The following is a 25,081-nucleotide window of genomic DNA, read 5'->3' on the forward strand; positions in this document are numbered from 1 at the left end:
CTGACTGCTTCACGCAATTGAAAACAAGTCCTGACTTGTGTGACTCTGCATTACTTGTCTCCTCTCTTACTGCATAAGCTCCACATGACCAAGAATTGGTCACTCTCGAGCACTACCGTGCTGTGGCACGTGTCCCAAGGAGTGGTGGATGTTCACTGAAGCTGCTTTATCCTGTCAGTGAAATGTGCAAAAGCACAGAGAAACAGCTTAAATAAGAACTTTCCTGGCTTGTTTCAGTTGCCTCTGGAGAAAGGACTAATCGCTGCTTTTTCAAAAGATTGCTGTCGTCTCCCTTGCCTCTAACATGGTGCAGTTTCATTTTCTGCTTTGCTGTGCCTGAAACTTGACTTCCAAGTGTTCCCCGAAGATGCGCAGGCTTCAGGTTCTGTAGAGTCCAGAGTCTCCCTCGATGCACCTGTAGTTCAGTTAATAGACATCTCAAGACAAAAGAGAGCAAGCGTGTGTACACTCCCCGTTTAGTACCTCGAACACTGCTCTTTTGTGAATTCTGTAGACACAGCATTTTCTCTGTTAAAGATCAGAGCCAGAAACGGCAATCACATGGCTCTGTGCTCCTCCTGTTGGGCTGCCTTGAGTAGACAGCAGAGACATTTACTGTTCCAGCAAAGTGGAGAGATACATCAAAAACTTCAAGAAGAGGAAACCCAGCTCTACCTTTCCCATATGCCTTTCAGGCTAGAAAGGATTTAAGTTCAAGAAAAGAACATATTGCCTAGACTTTTTTTTTCTCTTTGAAGGAATAATAACAACTGTCGATGCCTTGAGCAAGGACTCCAGAAGGTTCTGTGTCCTGTTTTAAGAAACTCTTTCCTGCTGCTGAGACCAAGTCCAGGCCAGAAGTTCTGACCACGCAGAGCCTGTCGCTTTTTCCTTGTAAGACCAATCTGTGGTTAGAGATGCAAGTGACCTTTACAATGTAAAAAGAGTCCTTGCTTTTAGTAAACCTCTGTATCATGCGAACCCTCAGCACTCAATTCGAAACCACTAATAGCACAAAGTCCATCCTCAAGCCTGGCTTTTCCCCTGCCTTAATGGCTGCAGAGACATTTTCATCTGCATGGATTGATTCTTCCTCCTCAATCCTATAAGACTGAGATAGAAATTTCTCAGATCTGTTTTGTCTATTATAAAATTGCCATGGAAAGATAGATCTGAGGTCAAGTGCAGACTCCCTATTCCTTCTCAATGCCTGACATCCATGGATTCAAGTTTTAAATTTATTTAGAGCTAGTACTGAGAGAGATCTAGAGGTCATGTTGGTTATAAGCCAAACAGAAGGCAGTAATGGAGCACTGTGTGCTTGCTTCAACCTCTGTGGACTTCAGAGTCAGGGAGCTGGAGCCAAAGGAAGGCCTAACTCAGCTCTCAACAAGTCAAATTTTCAGGGGCAGATGGTTTGGATCCATCCAGGGACACATGAAACAATTAACATCTGAATAGGAAATACATCGACGTGGTTGGAAAGCAAAATGAATCAGAGCATGTATTTCTTGGTCATCGCTAGGAATTATTCTAAACATTGTTGAGAAATTATTAACACTGAATGTTTAGCACTGTTTTTTTCTTCAAAAAAAGCATGAGCTTCAGGAGACTCGACTGATAGTCTTTTGATAGTTTGGTTCACAGCTCTGGCTGTAATGTCTAAGTAAGGGCCTGGGCCACAGTATGTCAAAAACATGTATTACATGTACAAACGGATAAACAAGTGAGATGTGGTTTTACTTAGCAACCACTTGTCACACTTGTGTTTTTAAGGCCAAGTTTCCAACAGGCATAAAATAATGTACTCAAGCCCCTCTCCCCCTCCCCTTTAAAAACCTTCTTAGGCTTTCCTATGTGGTGTCAAGATTATAGTGAGAAGCTTGAAAATCAATGGAATTAATTCTCTTAATCATACATTCCTTTCATAGGCTGTGTCTGGCACCTCTGCTTTCTTTGAAGAAGTGGTCTAATATTTTCCAAGCCCTGTAGGGTAGATCCATGCCAATCAACTCAGTCAATATTCATATGCAAACACTTTGCCTGGTACACACACAAATGCAGATGCTGCAGGAAAACTGCATTAGCAATTGTAGCCCCTATTAATTCTTGCTTGCAAACCACTGTGAAGGCAAGTTTGGTCATTTACATATCCGGCATGCCCATTGATTTGGCCCCAGTAGAGTCTTGCCCTCTGCTGTAGAATGATCCACACTTTGGGCTGTTACACATGGTGCCAAAAAGCAAGCATCCATGGGCAATATGCTCGTGGGTATCTCTGACTATAGTACTTTTAGATTTTTCTTTGTTAAAATATTTTAAAACACTTCCTAAGCATAAAGGTTGTGTTACAAGGATAAGTATAAATAGGTTGGAAGACAGACTAAGCAATATCTTAATTTAGAAAGTTGTTCCCCCAGAATGACATCCCCGAATTTAAGTCCATAATATTTTTCTGTTAATTAGACATGGTACTGAAAGAGAGAAGACATTGGAAGTTCCTATCCAAGTTTTACCTGAATCTTATTATTATATTTATAGGAATGGTAGCCCTCTACAGTTAAGGCATCACACAGAAGGCAGAAAAGGACTTCTTTCAAGCCATTGCCATTGAGTTTTCAGAGCAAGATGCAAAGGTAGGCAAAGGCCAGGTCAAATAGAACCCCAGAAGACTCTTTTTTTGAAGGAAGATGTGAGAAAAAGATGTAGGAGGGTGCCAACAAGACAGAGAAATCAGCATGTGATCAGCTCTGCAGTGAACATCAATAAAGTGAACTGTCCCTTCCCTCATCCCCTCATTTCAGGAAGGTATTAACTCCACGCCTACACGGGTCATCTACATAGAAATGTGATTAAGCTGTTGAAATAATTTTACTTTAAAAAAATGAATATTAAACCTTCGAGATTTATTGTAAAACAGACCTTCATTGGCAAATTAACACACAGAATTTAATAAATGTGAAAAGGTCTTTAGAAGATTCAGAGAGATAAATAAGTCTATTAAATCTAAAAGGTTTGGGATCCTGAATTTTGCATGTTTTGACATCAGTATACTATGAATTGTAATTCGTCATAAGGTTAAGGGATGTTGTTTTGACTTTGACATGCAGAAAGAAAAATAAAAATTGATACAAAATATCACAATGTGTCAGGAACATGAATAATATAATTACTACAGGCAGTATATCTTATGCTTTACTTTAACAACATGATAAATGCATGTAGCTAAGTTTTGTGTGTGTGTGTGTGTGTGTGTGTGTGTATGATGTTAATTAAAACCCATCTCCTGTTTTTCAAAAAATATTAATACAAACCCCCAAGCTCTAACCTTCCCATTTCAGCATTCAAAGAAATCTCATATATTACCAGGTTCTTTTTTTCTTAGACCTCTGCTAATCATTTTCCATTTTGAACACAAAATTACCTCAAGCTGTTTAGCTAGAGAACTGTAATTGCCATTATTCTGATTGTTATTGATAAAGGATAGGACTAATCATAACACTTCTCTTCTGTGTGCCTGTACACTGTGCTTCTAGAATAGTCTGCTGCCCTTGAGAGCTCAGACTTTGGGAAAATCCCATGACTTCTGCTCACTCCTCACCTGAAAGACAAAAGAGTCAGACTAGCCAATCTCCAATGTCCCTGCCAGACTGAAAATTCTAAATGTCTGTGACATGTGACTATCACTCGTTAGTTTAATTTAAAAGACAAGGCCGACTTTTGATCTGTTTTCCTCTCTACTATTGTAATTATTATTGATCTTTCAGTAATACTCTGTCCAAAGCCTCTGGGAATATCATAAAAAGGAAACACAAGTACTATGAGAAAACAAAATGGACAGAAGTTTCTGTAATAATGAATATTTTATTCCAGTCTCTGGTCAAAGCATTGCAATACATCACTCTCAGCCTCAGGGAAAGGAAGGAGGGTTAAGTTCTACCCAATGACTGGGGTACACTGACCTCATGAAAGGGAGGTATATTTCTACATAATTTTGCTTTTCACCTTCCTTGTCTCCAAATAGGTAATGAATTTAGCTCCAGGCAGGGCCTAGGGACAAGACATGCTATATTTAAAAAACAAAACAAAACCAACCAACCAACAAAGAGTCTGTGATGTTCCTAGGCTGCCTGCCTTTGCTGCTATGACCAGCAATTCTGCCTCCATTTTTCCTGGCATCAGTATGAGTCCTGCTTGAGTCCATTGGCCATGGAGGAGAAAGAAGTTGGCTGTGAGAGGTTTTGGCTCTTACTCTCTTACAGCTCCTCTCAGCTTGATTGGCACAGTGTTGGATAGCAACACCACCCACTTCTTTCTCTTTTTGGCCTCCTGTTTCTACCAACTCACTCTCTCTCGGTTCCCCTCCCTAGGATATATAGAGGTAAAACTTGACTCCTTAGCCAGAAATTCTGAGCACAGACACAAACATTGAACTTAGGAGTTCTTGGCATTCTCCAAGCATCTCAAACTGTGCAGACTTGGCCATAGTCAGAGGTCTCTTTTTTAACAAGAAAGGAACACATCCCGACTCTGCTCAGAGTGGGATCATAAAATGATTCTGCTTCTAATTGTTCTAAATGTTTATGCAAAGGCTCTGGGAGGAGATACAGCTGACAGTTTAACTGATAATTATAGAGTGATTAAGCCTGACATTTCCAGAGAACCGGGTGAAAAACCTCTCCACTCTATAAGGGTCAAAAGACCAGGTAGCTTTCTGAATTTCAACACTGCAATACTTTTCTGGTTAGGAGAAAGAGAATTATTAGAAACTATTCTCAAATTTTAAAATAAAAAAAGGTTTTATGCTAATGGACTGTTAAACATTTAATGCTCTGTTAACAAATGGTTATTTCTCCATTAAGCACCATCACGACCTATGCATAGTTTATGAACATTCCTGTTGTCCTTGAGAGAAATCACAGACTGTATTGGCTAAAAATATCAAGCACGTGAGGAACAGTGCAATTTGCATCAGGAGTTCAGCTGACATCATTTGGCTCAGAAACTTGCTTCCAAGGATCAGACCCAGGAAAAGACTCCTGTAACATGTCACCAAAGCAGAACTAGTGGAAGGAACCAAGTTCTCTCCTCTGCAGGTGGCTTCTTGAGGTTGGTGATGTTACCTTAATAGTGAAATTCACTAAAGTGCTTTTTCTTTTAGTTTTGTTCCCCACTCCTCCATCCTTTTCCCCTTTGCTTATACAACCCCAGGGACACACGCCACGCATCTTCCAACAGGAACCAGTCTGCTTCATATTTCCTTCACCTTAAAGACCCAAACAGACCAAGCATATCAGAAAGCCATTTTGAATATTACTTAAGTAAGAACACTCCTATAGAGGTACAAAGATGGATGGCCACACAGAAAAGAGTTTAGAGACCAGAAACACAGTCATGAGGTGACCTTGTGATAGAGGCTATATGAACATTCTGAGCTGCAGCTTCAGCAGATTCTGATCAGTATTCTTTCTTTCTTTATCTTTGTTGTTGTTGTTACTGTTCTTTGTATGTTTTTGTATGTTTGTATGTTTTGGGTTTGGAGTCATGGTTTCTCTGTCTAGTCCTGGCTGTCCTAGAACTAATTCTGTAGACATGGCTGGCCTTGAACTGAGAGACTCACCTACCTCGGCCTTTCAAGGGCTAAGAATAAAGGGGTGCACCATTATTACTTTGCTCCAGCTACTAAGGTTTCATTGGCCTTTCAAGCATTGTCTCTTTCAAGAAGCAGATGATGATCATGGCAACTAGTCTGCCCTGAGCTGACTAAAGTTTGTGGCACTTCCTGATCCTAGAGTCGTCACTGAGAGACCAAACCTACTCCACCTTGGGATTAGACTCCATCTTAAAAGAAAAACAAAAGGCTGAGAATTTGACCTACAGCTGAACCTAAGCTACACCCAAGTACCCCATGGCTTGTCCTTGGCCCACACCCCAGAGTTACTCCCTAGCTGTTTCCTAGCAACAGCCAATCAAAGATTAGTCTGATCGTTTCACATGTGCTTTCAGTCCGGTTGTGATTTTTCATGTTCTCACTTCTGAGTACCCGCCTGTCAGCTTACAATAGTCATTCTATTAGATGCTTGCAAGCTAACACTCCCTCAGTCACTCCCGTTTCCCTATAAACCCTATCCCAATGAGGGTTTGAGGCTGCTTCACTACCCTGTCCTGTGGATTATGGCAAATAAGCTCAAACTCGAGTTTGTAATAAAGAGACCATAACATGTTTACATTGGAAATGGCTCTGTGGTGGTCTTTTGGGGTTCATGAATGCTTCCTGGCATAACTCACCACTTTCCTATGTTAGATGTAAAAGGCTTTCATTTCAAACAATGGAGTGAAGTCATAGGGAGTAAGATGATACAGATGTAAATAGAGCCAGAGGAGGTACGCTGACCACTGTGATCCTATGATAAACAACACCCCTCAGAAAACAAAGGAGTCTCTCAGAGGTAACATCTGGTGGTGCTAAAACATCAACTGACCAGGTTCCCTTTCCAGGTTAATACTGGCATCCTCTGCATCTATGAAAGATGGGCCTCAGTATCCTCCCTGAGATGCTGAAACATGTGGGTGTTTAGTCCAAATATAAACTAACATGATCAATCCATGCAACATACATCCATACATTCCCCATAGCCTTAGAAACTTGCCAAATTGCTTGAATGCCTCATACAATGGAAACACTATGTAGAGTTATTCTGTGTCATTGACTTGGGGATGAGAAGAAGATAAAGCTGGATTGAATCTGTAGAACAGATCGAATAAGATATTCAGGGCAAACTTGACCCTTCAGATACTAACTACTGGCTAAAGGACTAAATCAAAAATCCTTTGAAAAGGAAGGCAGGCCCTATATGTGGTCAATAAGTTATGAGACTCCCTGCCTTGCATTTCATTTCAGTAATAGTGAAAATTTTGCATCCCTGTCTTTTACCATTTATCCCAGATTGTATCATCTTACCTTAGCTCCCTTGGGCATGAGCCCACTTTTCAGCCTTCATTGTGAGGATAATTTTTATTTCAGACTTCATTAAGAAAAGTCTTTCTGTTACCTCTCTATCTCTCTCCACATCCAGAATAAAACATCCTTTGATGCTTTCCAGTTATCCACAGAGCATCCTTGTCTTTGGTCATACAATAAAGGGTAATGGGTGCACCAAACTTGGGGCCTGTGATTGTCAACTCTTAAAATAGCACTAATACTTATTCTCTAAGGGTTGTTTTCTAGAGAGGTTTGGGTGACTTAAAATTTCCAGACCTGCTGTGTAGAGAGGCCTGTCAATAGAGGGGTTAGGACTGAAATTATCCACAGTGAGTAAGAGGTTAGGGAAGATATCTCATCGTGGTTCACCAATTCCTGTAGTCAGAACTCCATGATGTCATAAATAATCTGTTATAAAATAGACATGTTCTCCTTGTTGCTGTCATTATCAGTATGACAATTTTAAATCTAGAGTTTTAAGTGATTAGATTTGAAGTGCTAATCTATGGTAGCCCTATTGTAATATCCAAAACTAGACAAAACTAGAGCATGTTTTCTTATAGTTAAGAGTTCCAGTATAGAGCAATTTATCAACACACTCCATGCCAGATTTCTTTGCAGACTTTTTAACTGTGGGGTTGCTTGCTGACTCCAGATTTGGCTTTGAAATCAAGATATGATTTCGATTTGGGAATTGGGTGCACTGTCATCATGGTTGCTCTGTGGCAGTTAGGGACCTCAGCCTTCTTTGTTATGAATATGCCTCTTCTACAGAGCTACAGTCTATACCATTTCTGCCTGGGCTATCATCCCAGTATAATATACACGGAAGAAAGCTTTGATACTTCTGGAATTGTGGGTTGTATTATTTTTCACAAAGATGTCAAACATTTTTCTTAACTTATCTTATGAAAGAAATATGTACTTACAAGGCAATTGGTGCCAGACACCGCATTCAGGACTTTATAATATATCATGTTCACAATCGTGTATTCTCTACAAACCTGTACTGAGCAGCACATTCAGAAGTGTACAGTAAGCAGAGGGTGTGCTCCAGCTTGTTTCTCATAATTCAAAGGCAGTGGTATAAGGAGAGGCAGAAAACACCCAGGACATTTTGTCCTGCCAGGTAACAGCACTTTAGCACAACTATAGTAAGATGAATGTGGGAAACTACGGCAAGCACAGTGCTGCCCATGTCCATTCAGCTTGTCATGATCCCATCCTGCATCCTGAAGCTTGGTATATATATTGACCCAGACACGAGGGTTTCTACCTTTCTCGTCACTCTTTCGATTTAGTTACCTTTACTGGTTTTCCTTTTTTAAAACATATATTTACTATTTTGTTTATGAGCCCTTTCACTGTTTAGATTCCTGATGTTCCTCTACTTGTCCGATGATCAAACTGATATAGGTCATATAGTCTAAAGCCAACTTCAAGTTTCTTTACCCTGGTTAATGTTCAGAGCAGAACTTTTCACAGTATCAGGATTACATTCGGACAAGTTGGCTGAGATGCCTGTGTCACCTATATTGCCTACAAAGTAAAGAATATTTTCAGTATGGCAAGGAAGGGTAAGAACACCGGGCTGTTTTACACAGTGTGGCGATAGCTACTGGATTAGTTCGTGCCACACTTGCAGTGTGAGTTGGGGCTCAGCTTACTCAGTTCTTCCTTCATTTTCTCGTTATTCCCGAAGGTACACAGTACCTGCACAAAGCGTTGTTCCCAGGCTTGCTAATGCCAATGGTCTCGAATTCCACCTGCAGACAATCTGGAGTCAGCATTTGGGTGAATATGCAGACCTTGCAGCACGCAGAGCCTCCTGGGCAAGGGAACACCTGGATAGAATGGCAATGTTTTCCTTGCCTCCCAGAACAGCCATATGAGCAGTCGCCGTGATTACCATGTCCTGTGGGTAGGGATGGTTCTTGCCTTGCCAGTTTGAATGGCCTAGTGGAACAGGGGATCCAGGAGGGAGTAAGATATTTCCATCATAAACTGATCAGTTTTGCTGTGTTGAACGGTTGCCAGTTTTTATAACAATTTCCATCTTAAGCTGGCTCAATACATATTTAATGAATTCTTCTATAAAACCTTTAACAGCCCTCAATTCATTTCAAGTGGCAAATGACTCAGCAATCTGAAATGATGGGCTGAATGCTGCCTCTGTATTCATTACTTAAGAAGAAAAAATGATTTTGTTGTTTTGTTGTTTTAATGATCTCTCCTACATGGGGAATTTTTTTCCTTGTGTTGACATTCATGCCGTATAAAAACAGTTCAGTCTGCAGATTCTCTTTCTCCCAGGGATGGGGTTAAAGAGGAGGAAAACGGTGAGTTTTCTATAATGAAGAGTTGTTATGTGTACATTACAATTTCATGGGAGCTGGGTTTTGTGTCATCAGAAGTCATCTAGCCTTAAAGACCTCTTTGCTGTGCATCACTTCCAAACCATCCAGCAAACCTGTTGATATTTCCTTTGCTACAGAAAATGCAAAGGAAGCCAGGTGAGAGTTCTGGTTTGAGATGTTTTCATATAGCTCATGGCAGTACCTGTGAGCAGACTCATCTGATCTGAGAAATGGTTGGTACCACACGCACTCTTCGATGCTAGATAAAAGTCTGAATACCCTGAGAGCTTGAGAGCAAGGAGGACCTCTTCCCCTGAAATATCTAATATGGACCACGCTAAGACAGTGCCTCACACTCTGTTTCCTTTCACCTATGCCTGTGTTAACAGAGTAAGGCTGCTCCAAAGGTCTCTCTTCATCTTCTCTCCAGACTTTCTATTGTTTACCCTTTTCTCCAATTGGCTCCTGTCCACTAGTCAAGAACACCTAGCTTGGGGCTCTTTTATTTGTTATTCCTGCTAGATGCAATGTTTTCTTCTTCCACAATCTCATGACTATTTCATCAACTTTTTTTGGCTTAAGTTTTACCTCATTGGTGACTCATTTGAAATAATCCTTTCTCATGGCTTAGCAGGTAAAGTTGTTTGGGGCACAAGCCTGGAATACTGAATTTGGTCTTGCAACCCATATAAAGGTAGAAGGAGAGAAATGACTCCACCAAGTTTTCTGACATCCAGATGTCAACTGTGATACCCATGCCCATATGTATACCTCATGGGTACAAATAGATATAAGGTCAAATAAACTTCAAAAAATAAAAATTCTCTCAAATTAGCATTGTAGAATATGCCAACGATTTCAGCACTCAGAAGGTGGGAGAAGAGAATTTCAAGTTTAATGTCTGCTCTGGTAAAAGAATAAGACTTTGTCTCAAGGATAAGATTTTGTTTGTTTGCTGGTTTTGTTTTCTTGTAACATAGAGCTCAACCCAGTCTGCCTTATTATAGATATTTTCTTCATTATTTGATAGTGTTGGTTGTGCCTACTCAAATATTATGTAAAATCTGCAATGCCCATTTGTTTGCTGCATATGCATTGTTAACACAGCATGAAAAAAAGCTCAACTGACTTCTAGTTTGCATCTTCTTGGGCCTGTAGGCCCTGTCTATCACACCAGTCTGTACCATCACTTCCCATACCCTCCATTTGCTATGTAATTGAATGAGTGAATGGAACAAACATCTATGTGCGCATGTGCCTTTGTGCCTCGCAAACCACATGTAGCTCCAAGATTCCCAATATATATGCAAGAGGAAAGAGAGAATCCCTAGCTCAACATGGAGCTTGAAGACCATGTACCTTAACAACACAAAGAGCTCTACAACCCACGTGATGTGCCATTTCAGAAACCATAATGAGCATTGGAGCCCATCCTATCAAACCTGCCTGAGATCAGGTTAAATGACTTTCTCCTATAAAACATAGCACTTGCTATCACAGTTTATTTGATAAATGTAGGTTCCAAGTTAAATTTATTTCTGTGTTCTGTTTGAAACATCTTCCAAATCCAACCACCTCATGCCAAATAAGTAAGTCAAACAGGGCTGTTGGTGGCAGACACATGCTGTTATCAAAGTCCCCTGGTGTGGAAGCACCTTCCAAGGGCAGATGAACTGTGTGTACATCTTTTCTTATGGCTTCTTGGTGCCATTCCTTGTTTTGGGAGAATGCCATCATCCCTTGTCCTCACAGGTCACTATAAAATATTGATAAGCTAAATGACATCATGTTTGTCTTGCATATGCACCTCCTAGTTTTATACATAGAGGAAAAAAGGTGTTCCTGTTGGAAAGCCAATTACAAAAGAGAAAAATTGCACTTGGTAATGAATTTCTTGTCTTGCTTGTTATTTTTTTTTAATTGATGAAACAATTAAAGGACAGTTCCAAAGGATGACAGCAAGAAATATTCAGTTCTCTTTGAGATGTTCTTCATGTAAAAAGTCATGTTTTCAGCAATGTGGAATGACAAATCCGTTAGTTGAAGGATCAACCAACAGGGGGCACTTAGTGTCCAGCAAACTACATTCCACGTGTGTCCTTGCCTTATGAGACAAGGTCCAGTGAGAAATCTGGCTTTGGCCTATCAGTGATGGGTCTCTTTCTGAGATGCTCTTCATTTGATGCTACCCAAAAGGCAGTTCTATTATGATGTTTTAAACATTCTTTCTGAAACAACTCTTTCTACTTCTGCTGATGGACTGAGCATATCCGGAAACCATGCACTTCTCTCATTCAACAAACATAAAGTTTGTTTTCTAAGCCATTTTCAGCTGACTCACTAGCATCAGAACTTCCAAGTCACCATTGCCCCTTTACAAACCTTGCCAGACTCACCAAGTGTTTCAGTCTCAAAGATCACAGAGTGAGATGCCTGGATTCATGCCAGAGATCAACAGATGCTTCTGGCCACAGAGTTCAGGAAAAGAACGAGGACACAGTATTCCAACTAGGATCAACTGCAGTAGATAGATGAGACCTTGTTCAGAATTACATTTAGAAAGCTTGTCTGACTAATCGGGATGAAAGTCACCTTTGCTATTGCCTTGATTGTGCTTAAAATCGGGTAAAATAAAAAAACATTTTTTGAACAGTACCTGGTTCCTGTATAAGACTTTGTTAATATCAACTGGTTTCCTAGCTCCTCTAAAGATGCTTAGTCAGATGGAGGCACAAACCTCTCCACTCACCACTTGGGTTTCTTCTACAACATTCTGTAGCAGAGAAAGGTTCTCTTTCACACCATAACACACATCTTCACTCACATTACACCTCCTGCCTGTAGTACACCAGACCCTGTATACTAGAGTGGACCAATCTCTAAGGGTTTAGCCCCAACCTCTTTCCTTTGTGAATACAGCCTTGCTTCCCTTTCTGCTTGCTTCTCTTTCTGTGCTTCGACTGTAATTCACACAGACATCTAAGATAAAGGCAGCCTTTTTAATTTTCTTTTATCTGCCTGTCGCCTTTGTTAAATGCTAAATTTCCTAAGAAGAGGATAGTGCTTTTGAACTTAGGTTTTCTGAAGCTCACAGGAGTGGCTGACAGAATATACATTTAAATATATTCATTGAGTGAGCTAATAGATAATTTTTTAGGGAACTGCTATTCAGGAATAATCATTAAAATCCTCCCATTTTTTTCAAAACCAATGAGTGCTCGGTGAATGGTCTAGATTAAATTAGGTACTAAAATGTAAGACTATGACAGCAAGGCAATAACAGGTGGTAACTTAGACCCACTGAGAGGATGCAGGGTTTCTGCTAACTTTCAAGCTTAGAAACTTCATTCCTTGGCCCTAGGAACAATTAAGAAGTTGGAGAGCTCTGCAAAACTCCAGTCCCTGCTAAGTCTCACATCTCCTTCTGCCACCTGAAAATGTAAAGAATCAACAGATGGCTGGGCTTTATATTTATAGCCTGAAATGATAGGGGAAAAAAGATTAAAATTTTACAACTGGCTGCCGAACTTAGAGGAAAAATAAATGTCTTTGCACTCTTTGCTGCTTTACAGATCACACCCTGAAGGAGAATGGAGGTGAGCCACCATCGGCACTGAAGAGAAGGTGTGCTGTAGGGTAGAGAAGGTTAGTGTCATGAGTGTGACATAAACTAGCTATCATTAGTGATATGGACCTCTCTGCTCAGGGAGAATTATGGTAATTACATTAATTGTGGTGGGGAAATCAGCTCACTGTGGCCAACACTAATCCCTGGACAGAGGATCCTGGATGATTGAAGAATAGAGAAATGTGGACTGGAGAGATGGCTCATCGGTTAAGAGCAAGGACTGCTCTCCCAGAGGTCCTGAGTTCAAATCCCAGCAACCACATGGTGGCTCACAACCATCTGTAATGGGATCCGATGCCCTCTTCTGGTGTGTTTGAAGACAGCTACAGTGTACTTATATGTGATAAATCTTTTTAAAAAAAGAGAGAAATGAGCTGAGCATTTCATTTATGTTCTTACTTCTGACTATAGATGATGTAACCAACAAATTCCTTATATTCTCGACTTCTCCACCATGATGGTAGAGCTAATTGTTTTTTTGCCTGAGTTGCATTTGTTGGGGTGTTTTATCACAGTAACCAAAGAAACTAAGACAGCAAGTGAATTCATTTTCTCAAGAGGTAAAGTAAGCAATGTTCCACCTATGGGGTTAGTAATAATTATAGAACTCTGATCAGTTGTTGGTCATTGGTTAAGCAATTTGATCTGTGCCTAAGATAGCATGACCATTACTACCTGCTGACCACATAGTCACTTAGTGAAGCCTGCTGACTGTGTGGACCATAAAAAGCAACATAATGACTTGTGTTGTCAAGTACTTTACCATGTATGGTTTATAATTCATGTGAATATTTAAAAGTAGCACCTCTCAAACGATTTCTCTTTAACAGCTGAAATTAAGAATGGAGCACTCTTGTTAATATTTCGGGTATGTGTAGTTTGCTTAATTCATCCAGTATTTCTATTAAGCCAAGATAGAAGCCTGATATCTCTGTAGGTGAGGAAAGGCCATTTCAGTATGCAAACAAGACATACATTTTCTCTTTCAGTGACTGAGGAACAGCTGATCTGAAGAGGATAGTGACAAAAATGCCACAGGCAATACACAGGAGAAAGAAACTCATGTGTTTCCAGTGATTACCTTTAAAACATACCAGTGGGAGGCACATGGAGAAGTTGTCCTTGGTTTTCATAAAATTTTCCAGCTTTGGGAAGTGGATGAAATACAAAAAGCCTATCAATACCCCCCTCACTGAACTATGAGCTTCATAAACATAACAGGTCCCCCAAATATACTTAATTTTCTATCAAAGGAGCATCATTGAAATCAGCAGATTTTTCAACATTTTGCACTTTTTCCTAATTAAGAAAGGAGCACACCATGTTGAATAGGAACCTGTCACATTCAAGAAGCTGTAGGGAAGCCAGAACGTGTTTGGCTGAACAAACACCATTATGAGTTGTCATAGTGTGGGTGTTTTTCTTAGATTACCAGGCACTTAAAGGGCTACTTTCTGACTGGGAGCAATGAAAAAGGAAAGTTCATTACAACTCATTAAATATGAATATAATTCTAAAGCAATTTCCATTAGTTAAAGTGGAGATACTACACACGTCTTGGAGAATTTTATTATAAATTCATGCTAATCCCACGAGTGATGGTAGATAGTCCCAATCTCTTTCCTAATAAAAAGTAACAGGGATCTGAAACCAGTACTTTCTTATTAAATGAAATATTTAAAAGATGTCATCTTGTTTCTCATGGTCATGTCCTGATTATGTCAAGTCAAATTAGTAAAGAATATAGAACAGAGTAAACAAAAGTGACAGATAAATGAAGCACATGGGGACAGCCCTGTGAAACCTATCTATGAATCTGAGGTAGGTGGCAACCTTACCATCTGGGGAGTGAAAAGGAGGAGCAGTCTTCCAGTGGTACCATGTTTTTCCCCACATTCTTCTTTCCTCGTCTATGTATCTAATACTTTTACCCCAAGTCTACAAATTGCTATATAAAGGCCAATGAAAGAATGTGAGTTGTTCTGGAACCTTCTTCCACCTGCCTTTTCTTACATTAATCAGTCCATTTGAAGCCTGTTTTTTCTCTATGTGGATTTTCTTCAGGGAACACAGGAAACATCAGCTACTATCTCTAATCGCTGGTAATGAGTGTCCTCAAGTTTTGATGTGTAGATTGCATTTTCCCAAGTTACCACTGCAAACAACTGTCAACTATTGGGAAACTACTTACATGCTATCCATTGTGCTAGGTATTTGAGATGTCACTGAGAGCAGCACAAAGTAAGTCTCAGACCTGGAGAACTTGGAACCCAGTGAAGGAGAAAGGCAGACATTTAGGCAGCTGCAAAAAACAATGTAACTTCCTTGGTAAAGAAATGCAAGTGCTATGGGAGCACATTGGAAGAAACCTGAACTATCTAGAGAGGTAGGGCAGGATTGCTGGAAAATGGATATTGAGAATATGAAGCATAACAGCAGATTGTCAAGACAAAGCTACAAGAAAGGGAATGACCTCATCACCATTGGTAGCATAAATGTGAGCAGAGACAGGAACCATGAGACGGTAAAACCAACCAACAAACATAAGGCCATAAAATAAAATAAAATAAAATAAAATAAGAAAAATATGAAGGTAAAATATGACTATACTACTGGCAAGAAATTGGCTTGGTTGACTACAAGGTGTATTTGGAGATAATGGAAAGACAAATCTTTTAAACAAAGGTTAAATTACATATTTTTCCTGAAACACTGGCAGCAGGTGATCATTGGCATATAAAAGAAATCACTGGAAATGCAGTGTGGAAATTGATTATAAAGGGAAGCATCTCAAAGTCAATAGGATTGGACTGTAATAGTAAATATGAATACATTGTAGGAAGGGCCTAAAGTTATTGATAACTTAATGTCTTTCAGGAACTGTTTTAAATGTTATGTACTGACTCCTTCAATTTCAACTTAGTCAGTCTTAGCCTAGAATCTGCACCCTTAATAGTCACTAACCATTAACTATGGCTTGGATTTGGTTTGATATATGTCACTCAAAATGTCATGAACTGGAGGCTCATATCAGTACAGCGACTTTGAAAATGTAGAAGAACCATGGAGGGCTAGAGTCTATGGGAGAATAATTAGTTAATGGGGAATTAATGCTGGTCCTTTGTAGCTGACTGAATCTCATAGGAGTGAAGTAATTTCATAGGAATAGCTTATTATAAAGTAATCCTTCCTCATGTGCTTAGTGTCTTCTCATGCAGCCATTTTTAAAACGTTCTATTCCCTGCCATTTTGTGAAATGTCCAAAGTCAGAGGTAAAAGAAAACTCACCAGAATGCTGGTGCCAAAACTTTTAGACCCTCAAAATATAAGAATCAAGAACCAAATAAGCTTCTTTACTTGCAAAATCCCAATTCCCTAGTATTTTGCTATTGCAACACAAGATAGACTAATATGCTCACTACTGCTGAGATTTAGAATGTCTCCCATGGTCCCATATTCTCTCACAATCACCTTACTGGTTTGAGGAGATTACGGAATTGTTAAGCAATATGGCCAAATGGAAGTGCTTTAGGTCATTAGAGCATGCTTGCAGATTGTAGAAATCTAGACTACTTTTATTTCATGGTCATGAGGTAAAACCTTATTCACTAGTCCCTCTTGGGTTCACACAATCATTGAAAAAGACTTAAAATCTGTTAGCCAAAACCCTTTTTATTGTGGAAAAATCATTTTCATGCATTTATTAGAGTTTCAAAAAACCTGATTGTCGCTGTAATTATGGTGTTTGTTTATGAGAAATATCAATGGAAAGAGATGATAAATAAAAAAGACAGGTTCTGAACAGCACACCAGTTTTTCGTCATAGCTAAATCTTTCAGGGTTCAGACTGAATAGAATATGTACCCAGATATATATCAGCTCTTATAAAATGTACCCAGGCTAAACAAGTCAAGATAAGGGAAAGGGTCAAAATAAAATGTCACCTTGCAGTAGAAATCACACACACACACAGAGAGAGAGAGAGACAGAGAGAGAGGGGGGGGGGGAGAGGGAGAGGGAGAGGGAGAGGGAGAGGGAGGGAGAGAGAGAGAGAGAGAGAGAGAGAGAGAGAGAGAGAGAGAGAGAGAGGAGAGAGGTAAAGAGAGGGTAGTTAACACAAATCCAATATCCAGGAACTAAGAATTCTCAGGAACTAAAGAAATAGAGCCAAGCGGAAGAGAACAGATGTGAAGTAACAAATCAAGACAGACTCCACTATTGGAGAGACAGGTTTTTGCCTCAGGCCCGGTGCTTATTTTATAGTTCTTGTTGATTTCAAAACCAGAGTTATTGTGACTTCTGAGCCTTGCCTTGCTGGAGCAGGGAGGAAGGAAGAATGGACTCGGTAATTGGGAACCTGTGGTCAAACGGATGCCTGCCAGGAGATGGGAGTGGTAGCTGATAGGAAGACCATCCTGCGTCAAACCTGAGGGGCAAATCATAAATACCTGTTAACAAGAGCAGAAATTCAATGGTGACATTATATGAATAAATGAAAGAGCACATTTGTTGTCCTGAGTTATCAATGGCTAAAAGAAGGGGTTGGAGACTTCTATGTCTAATTATCTTCCCTAATAGTAAAAGATAATGGACATCCTTTTCAGTGAAAAAGCCATTATTAAACATAAGTCCCAAACTCTTGATCACTTTATCAATACAACATTGTCAAGGGAAAAATGACTAGAATTTAGTTAAATAACTTAATTCCCTTTATTTTCAATTCAGAACTGGAGAACATTTCATTCTGCAAAATGAAGCAAGTGCTTTAATGAGCTGAGCAGAGGGCGGTTTCTAGGCTGGAAGTGTCTGAAAAAGAAGAAACAAAGACAAAACATGTAGTTACACCTGTCACGCAGACAGAAGAAAAGAAAAATAACTAATTTGTTATGGGGCATCTTAAAAATAATATTTATTTTCTTAACTAATCCTTAAGAACATAACTGTAAGTGCTAATAGGGTAATGTGAGGTTCGGATACGTGCATACATTTATATATTATTTAAATCAGGTTTAAATTATCATTTCTTCATAATAAAACTCTCAAAACAAAACTTCATCCTTACCAGGTAGCTTTTGAAGTACTGGAAGGTTCTTTGTATACTGCCACGGGAGAAAAGGAATCGACAATCTTAACCAGCTGTGAACCTTGAGAGTTATAATAATGAGTAGCTAGCAAAGATGTACTTATTTTTCCAATAGTAGCTGGATTGTTATTAGAGTAACCAGCCAATTTCTGGGTGGATTTAAAGCTCACAAGTTGGAATTCATGCTTGTTACCCTTAATTGGGCCAAAAACCTGTGAATAGCTAAGTCATATGCCCTAGGGGATACCTACCACAATTGTTCGTATTAAACTTTATCCACAAGTTTAAAAAACCTGCATAAGATACAAACTCTACATTTTAACTTATACCATCAGCTTAGTATAATCTTTCAACCCTCACTAGAGAAGTTTTGTTTTGTAATAGCCAGTGATTAATACAGAAACAACTCATAAATTTGTAGAAGAAATTGTGTAGTGATCAATTCTACATGGACATCTGTATCACATTCCCATTCCTGGAGGCTTGGGAATCATCACAGAAGAAGGGATGAAAGACTGTGGAAGCCAGAGGTAGTGACATCTGCTGCAAAACAGTATATGACAGACATGACGGGACCACTGCAGGCATTAACCACACAGCAGTTGTGACTGACACCATGAAAAAGGGAACAGAGATCCCTTTTGAACATGTTAATCTTATTTATTTTGGATACATGCTTGTTTGTAAGATTGCTGGATCATGTGATAAACCCATAGATTACCTCTTTATAGAAGCATTATCCTGTTTCCACATTACTGTGTCCACAGTAATGTCAACAGTGGTTACATTAACCACTGTTTTATAGTAGTTTTTTTTATAGTAGTCATAAGTGGAATTAACTGATATCTACTTTTGTTTTTGGTTCACACTGTAACTAGTTATTTTAAACATTGCTATGTATCTGTTGACCATTTCTATACCTTCTTTTAATGAATGCCTATTAGAGATTATTATCTAATTTTAATTACATTATCTGTGTCTATTCCTTGAAAGTTTCATACATGCATATGCTATATTTTGGTTATATCTTCTGCTATACTCCTCTAACTTCTCTGGATGTCTCAATACATACTCATCTCCCGATTTCTTATGCACTTTAAAAAATAATTCCTATTAGTGCTACCTGTGTGGCAGTGAGTGTGAGACCATCTACGAGATGAAACATAGGCAATAGACCAGATGTCACACCACTGAAGTAAACTGACTCCCACCTTGAGCCATCAATTGAGCCAATACGTTGTAGGAGTACTATAATCTTTTAAGCCCCTGTCTTACTCACCCTGCAATGTCGGCTAACCTGACCTGTTGAGTTCTTGGATAGATTACCACAGGTGCCATGACTACATGGTAAAAACAGCAATGTCATACACAGAAGACATTATTTCCCACAAGGTTTCCATCCCTCTTGTGCTGTGTTCCTTGAGTCTAATATAAATGTCCCATCTGATGTTGAATACTCTACAGTTGTTCATTCTCTGTATTTTGACTACTTGTGAGTTACTGTGGTCACAGCTATTCACTACAACAGGAAGCTTCTGTGAGGAGAGTGAAATGATGCAGAAATGAAAACCGTCTTAGCAAGATGCATCCATTTGTGCAACAGTAACATGAATGTTATGGAAGCTACCAACAACTTTCTGATTGGATTTAAGACTCCTCCACAGAAGGAAACTCATCATGCCTGATCTTGAAAATCTAGCCAAGAACCCATGACCAAAAAGGTCACATAACCCAAGAGAGAACATTATACTGTTAGTTTGATAAACAGACATACCATCCAACTGCCTTTAGAAACTTACCTTTATTACCCATTTAAAAATTACTTCAGGCAACATTTTCACTTTGAGGATAAAAACAGATGGAGCTTCGAATGATAATTGGAGTTTATGCTGAAACAATGGTCTTCTACAAATGTTATATAATAGTATAACATTTTATATTAATCTTTGATACTGTACGGTTTCTGAAAAGAAAGATTATACACAAGGGAGCACATGTTCCACCAATGAAATGTTATAGCAATGAAACACACTGAACACCAGTGTATTTTATAGTCACACTGCTGCATAGGAATACATCAAAATTTCTTCTTTCTTAGCTCCTCTTTTGGAAATTCATCGTAGTGATATTTAAGTTATTAGTTTATTACAAATACTAAATTTAGAACACAGACCTTGTCTTTACTGTCAGTAGATTAAAAATTGCTAGTGAATTAATTCACTGGTAAAAGAACAATCTTTTCATCAAATGGTGCTGGGCCAGATACATAGTGAAATGGAAAGAGAAGAACTTCAACATTCACTTCACATCATCCACAAAAGTTTACTTAATATGATCATAGACTTATGAGATGAAACACATTCCATGAGCAATATTATAAAAGGAAATCATCAAAGCACCATTAAACCACAAATTATGTGTGCTAGATAACCAGGTAGGCTGCCCGTAGATCTTCTTCAGTTTCTTTGTTCTCCAAGACCCAATTCAGTATTCTCATTCCCAACACAGCACTAGAACACCAGTGACAACCTTCTTTCCTAACATATATATCTGCAGATCCAACAGATCATCTCCCTTCTAAACTCCTTCCCACCACTAATCACCATATCTCAGCCCCCAAACCAAGGACTATTTCTCCCAGGGCAACAGATAAGCTGAAGACAAAACTATACATCTCCTACTACTTTGACACCTAATCCTCTACTCTTAGCCCCAGTCTCATCTCTAGCTCGGTAGCTTAAAAATCTATGTTTCTCTTTCCTCTCTAACCCCATCCCCAAGACAGCACAATGACCTCCTCCTTCAACCTTTCCTCAACTCATCACAATTATCCAGTCTCCCACACCAGCTAAACAGACCAGGAAAGTAGATAATATAAAACTGTCATACTCTCTGAAAATCCATACAGGAAACAAAAACCAAAGAACAAAACACACATCTACAAAGAAAAATCCAGAAATCAACATCTAGACCATTAATCATTCCACACACAGATGCCAGAATACCAGATTAACTACACAATCAACATCAGCCAGAAAAATAGATCTTCACTAGAGCCCAGCTATCCTACCACATCAGGCACTGAATATTCCAGCATAGATGAAGCACAAGAAAAGGACCTTCATGAAGATCATAGCAGTCTTTAAATAGTATATAAGTAAATTCCTTAAAGAATTCCATGAAATGACAAACAGAGAAAAATATAAACAAAACTTTTTAACACCTGAAATTGGAAAGGAAATTAATAAAGAAAAAAACTGAGGAAATATTGGAAATGAAAAATTTAGGAACTTGAACAGGGACTACAGAAGCAAGTTTCATGAGCCAAATAAAAGAGATGGAAGGAAGAATCTCAGGTGTTAAAGGTACAATAGGAAAAAAAATGAATACATTGGTCAAAGAAAATGTTAACTCTAAAAACTCCTAACACAAAGCAGTCAGGGAATCTGGGACATAATAAAAAGACCAAACCTAAGAATAATAGGTATAGAGGAAGAAGAAGGATTTCAGATCAAAGGCTCAGAAAATGCTTTCAATAAAATAATAGAAGAAAATTTCACTAACCTAAAAAGTAGAACCTATAAAGTTATAAGAATCATGTAGAACACCAAACAGACTGGGACAGAATTGAAAGTCCAGAGAAATAAAAATCAAAATATTAGATGTACACAACTAGGAAAGGATATTAAAATCTGCAAGGAATAAAGGAAAAATAAAATATAAAGGCAGACCTATTAGAATTATACCTGAATATTCAAGGGAGACTCTAAAAGCCAGAAGGACCTGAATAGATGTGGCACAGACTGGTAGAGACAACTGATTCTATCCCAGATTATTATATCCAGTAAAACTTTCAATCATTAGAGATAAGGAAAACAAAATATTTTATATGAAGGCAAATTTAAGCAATATTTATCCATAAACTCAGTCCTACAGAAGTTACTAGAAAAATTCCAACCCAAGGAGGTTAGTTATACACATAAAAGTATAGGAAACAAGTGATTCTATGTCAACCATATAAAAAGGAGAAAACACACACATTCACACACCACCATCACCACCACCACAATTACAGTAATCAGTAATCATCTGTCATTGATATTTCTCAATATCAGTAGTCTAAATACCCCTAATGAAAACACAGATACTAAACGAGTATAAAACCTTGATCCATTCTTTTGCTGCATGCCAAAAACACACCCCAACATCAAGGATAGACACTACTTCAGTGCGAACAGTTGGAAAAAGATATTCCAAACAGATGGACCAAAGAAGCAAACTGTTGTAGGTATTTAAATCTATAGATAAATAGATTTCAAACTAAAACTAATACAAAGAGATGGAGGAAGACAGTGCATATTCATCAGAGGAAAAACACAAATATTATATTTCAATTAACATCTATATCAAAGACACAATGTTACTAAAACCACAAGGGCACCAAAGTTTGTAAAAGAAATACCAGTACAGCTTAAATGGCATATTAATTCTCACAAACTGATAGAAGATGACTTCAAACCCAACTCTTAGTAATGGGCAGGTCATCCAGGAAAAAAGAAGCCTAAACAGAGAAATAATGGGGCTAACATTTGGTATAAAACAAATGGATTTAAAAGATATTCACAGAATAGACCTTCTATTCTGTATCTTGTGGAACATTCTCTAAAATTGACCAAATACAAAGAAAGTCTCAACAGTTACAAGAAACTGGAAATGATTCCCTTTACCCTAACAGACCACCATTGATTAAAGCTGGATATCAACAACAACAACAGAAAAAACAAAATGCTTTCAAACTCATGAAATCGAGACATCTCTCTACTGAATGAAATAAGGAGGAAATCAAAGGTATTCTAAAATTTAATGAAAATGAATACATAGCATACCCACAACTATGGGATATAATAAAATTAGTGCTAAGAGAAATGTTCATAGTACTAAGTGCCTATATAAAAAAAAGAAATTAGAGAGATCTCATATGAGGAGCTTAATAGCACATCTGAAAGCTATACCTAAGAGGAGTGGATGGCAAGAAATAATCAAACCAAAACCTAAAATCGATAAAGTAGAAATAAAGAGAACAATAAAAATAACCATGAAGAGGGGCTGTTTTTCTTTCTGAGCAAATGAAAGAGTTAGAACAAACCTTATCCAAACTAAGAAGCAGAAAGAGACTATCCAAATTAACAAAATCAGAAAAAGAAGGGGAAATGACAAGAGACACCAGAGACATTTAGAGAATCATAGGGACATGTTTTTAAAACATATATGGCACTCAACTGGAAATTTTAAAAGAAACAGATGCAACTTACCAAAGTTAAAGCAAGATCAGGTAACCATTTAAATAGGCCTATGTTGCCTATGAAATGGAACCAGTCATAAAAGTCTCCAAAACTAAAAAGGAGGAGGAGGAGGGGGAGGAAGAGGAGGAGGAGGAGGAGGAGGAAGAGGAGGAGGAGGAGGAGGAGGTGGAGGAGGATGCATAAGAAATAATTCCAGGCCAGATGGTTTTAATACTGATTTCTACCAGGTTTCCCGAAGAAGAGTTAATACCAATACTCCTCAAATTATTCCACAAAATAGAAACAGAAGGAGTACTGACATAACTCACTTTATGAGTTCACAGCACCCTGTGATGGTCATTTTATGAAGCCCTCACGTCATAAAGACTCACAATACAAAGATTCAATAAAGAAATAAAATTACAGACCAATATCCCTTGTGAACATTAATGTAAAAAGACTCAATAAAGTACTCACATACTGAATCCAAAAATAAACACATCAAAAATACCACCCACTTTAGTCAAGTAGGCTTCATCCCAGAGATGCAGAGATGATTCAGCATATGAAAATCTGCCAATGTAATCTACCATATACATAAACTGAAAGAAAATAAAAATATAACTATGTCATTAGATGCTGACAAAGCCTTTGACAATATCCAACACCCCTTCATGATAAAAGTCCTGGAGAGATAAGTGATATAAGCAACATACCAGACATAATAAAGGCAATTTACAGCAAGCTTATAGACAATATAGAAAGGAACTCAAAGCAAATTCACTAAGGTCAGCAAAGAGACAAGGATGTCCACTGTCTCCATAGTTATTAAATATAGTACTTGAAGTTTTTGCTAGATAAATAAAACAACTGAAAGAAATGAGAGGAATATAAATAGGAAAAGGATGAAGTTAAAGTAACCTCATTTATAGATGATACATCAGTGGACATAGTGATCATAAAAGCTTCACCAAGGAATTTTTACATCTAATAAACACTTTCAGACAAGTGACTTGATACAAGAATAATACAAAAAACTTAGTAGCCCTCTTATATACAAATGACAAATTAAAAAAATAATAAAAAGAAAGGTTGAGCAAACCATGAGGACCAAACGAATAAGTTGTACTCCTCCATGGCCTCTGCATTTCTGCCTTTGTTCCTGTTTTTACTTCCCTGGATAATGTATTACAGGTTATATGGTGAAATAGATCCTTTCTTATGAAAGAAAATAAAAACAATCAATCAATCAATCAATCAATCAATCAATCAGGGAAACAGTACTTTTTACAATAGTCTCAAATAATATTACATATTTTAGGGTAACTCTAATCAAGCAAGGGAAAGATTTTATGACATAAACTTCAAGTCTTTGAAGAAAGAAATTAAATATGAAGTCATAAGGTAGACAGATTTCTCATGCTCATGGGTTGATAGTATTAACACAGTAAAAATGCTCATCCTATCAAAAGCAATCTACAGATTCAATGCAATCCTGATCAAAACTCCAACAAAATTCTTTACAGAACTTGAATGGGCAGTTCTCAGCTTCATATGGAAAAACAAAGAAACAAACAAACAAACAAACAAATTAGGGTAGCTAAAACAATCCTGAACAATAAAGGAACTGCTGGAAGCCTACTATATCCTGATTTGGCATGTTGATCAATGTGGTAGTATTGAAGATCCATATATTAAGTCAACATACTTATCGATACCTGATTTTTTATAAAGAAGCCAGAATTACAT

Source organism: Rattus rattus, chromosome 8 (assembly GCF_011064425.1).
Source record: "Rattus rattus isolate New Zealand chromosome 8, Rrattus_CSIRO_v1, whole genome shotgun sequence".
Classification (NCBI taxonomy): Eukaryota; Metazoa; Chordata; class Mammalia; order Rodentia; family Muridae; genus Rattus; species Rattus rattus.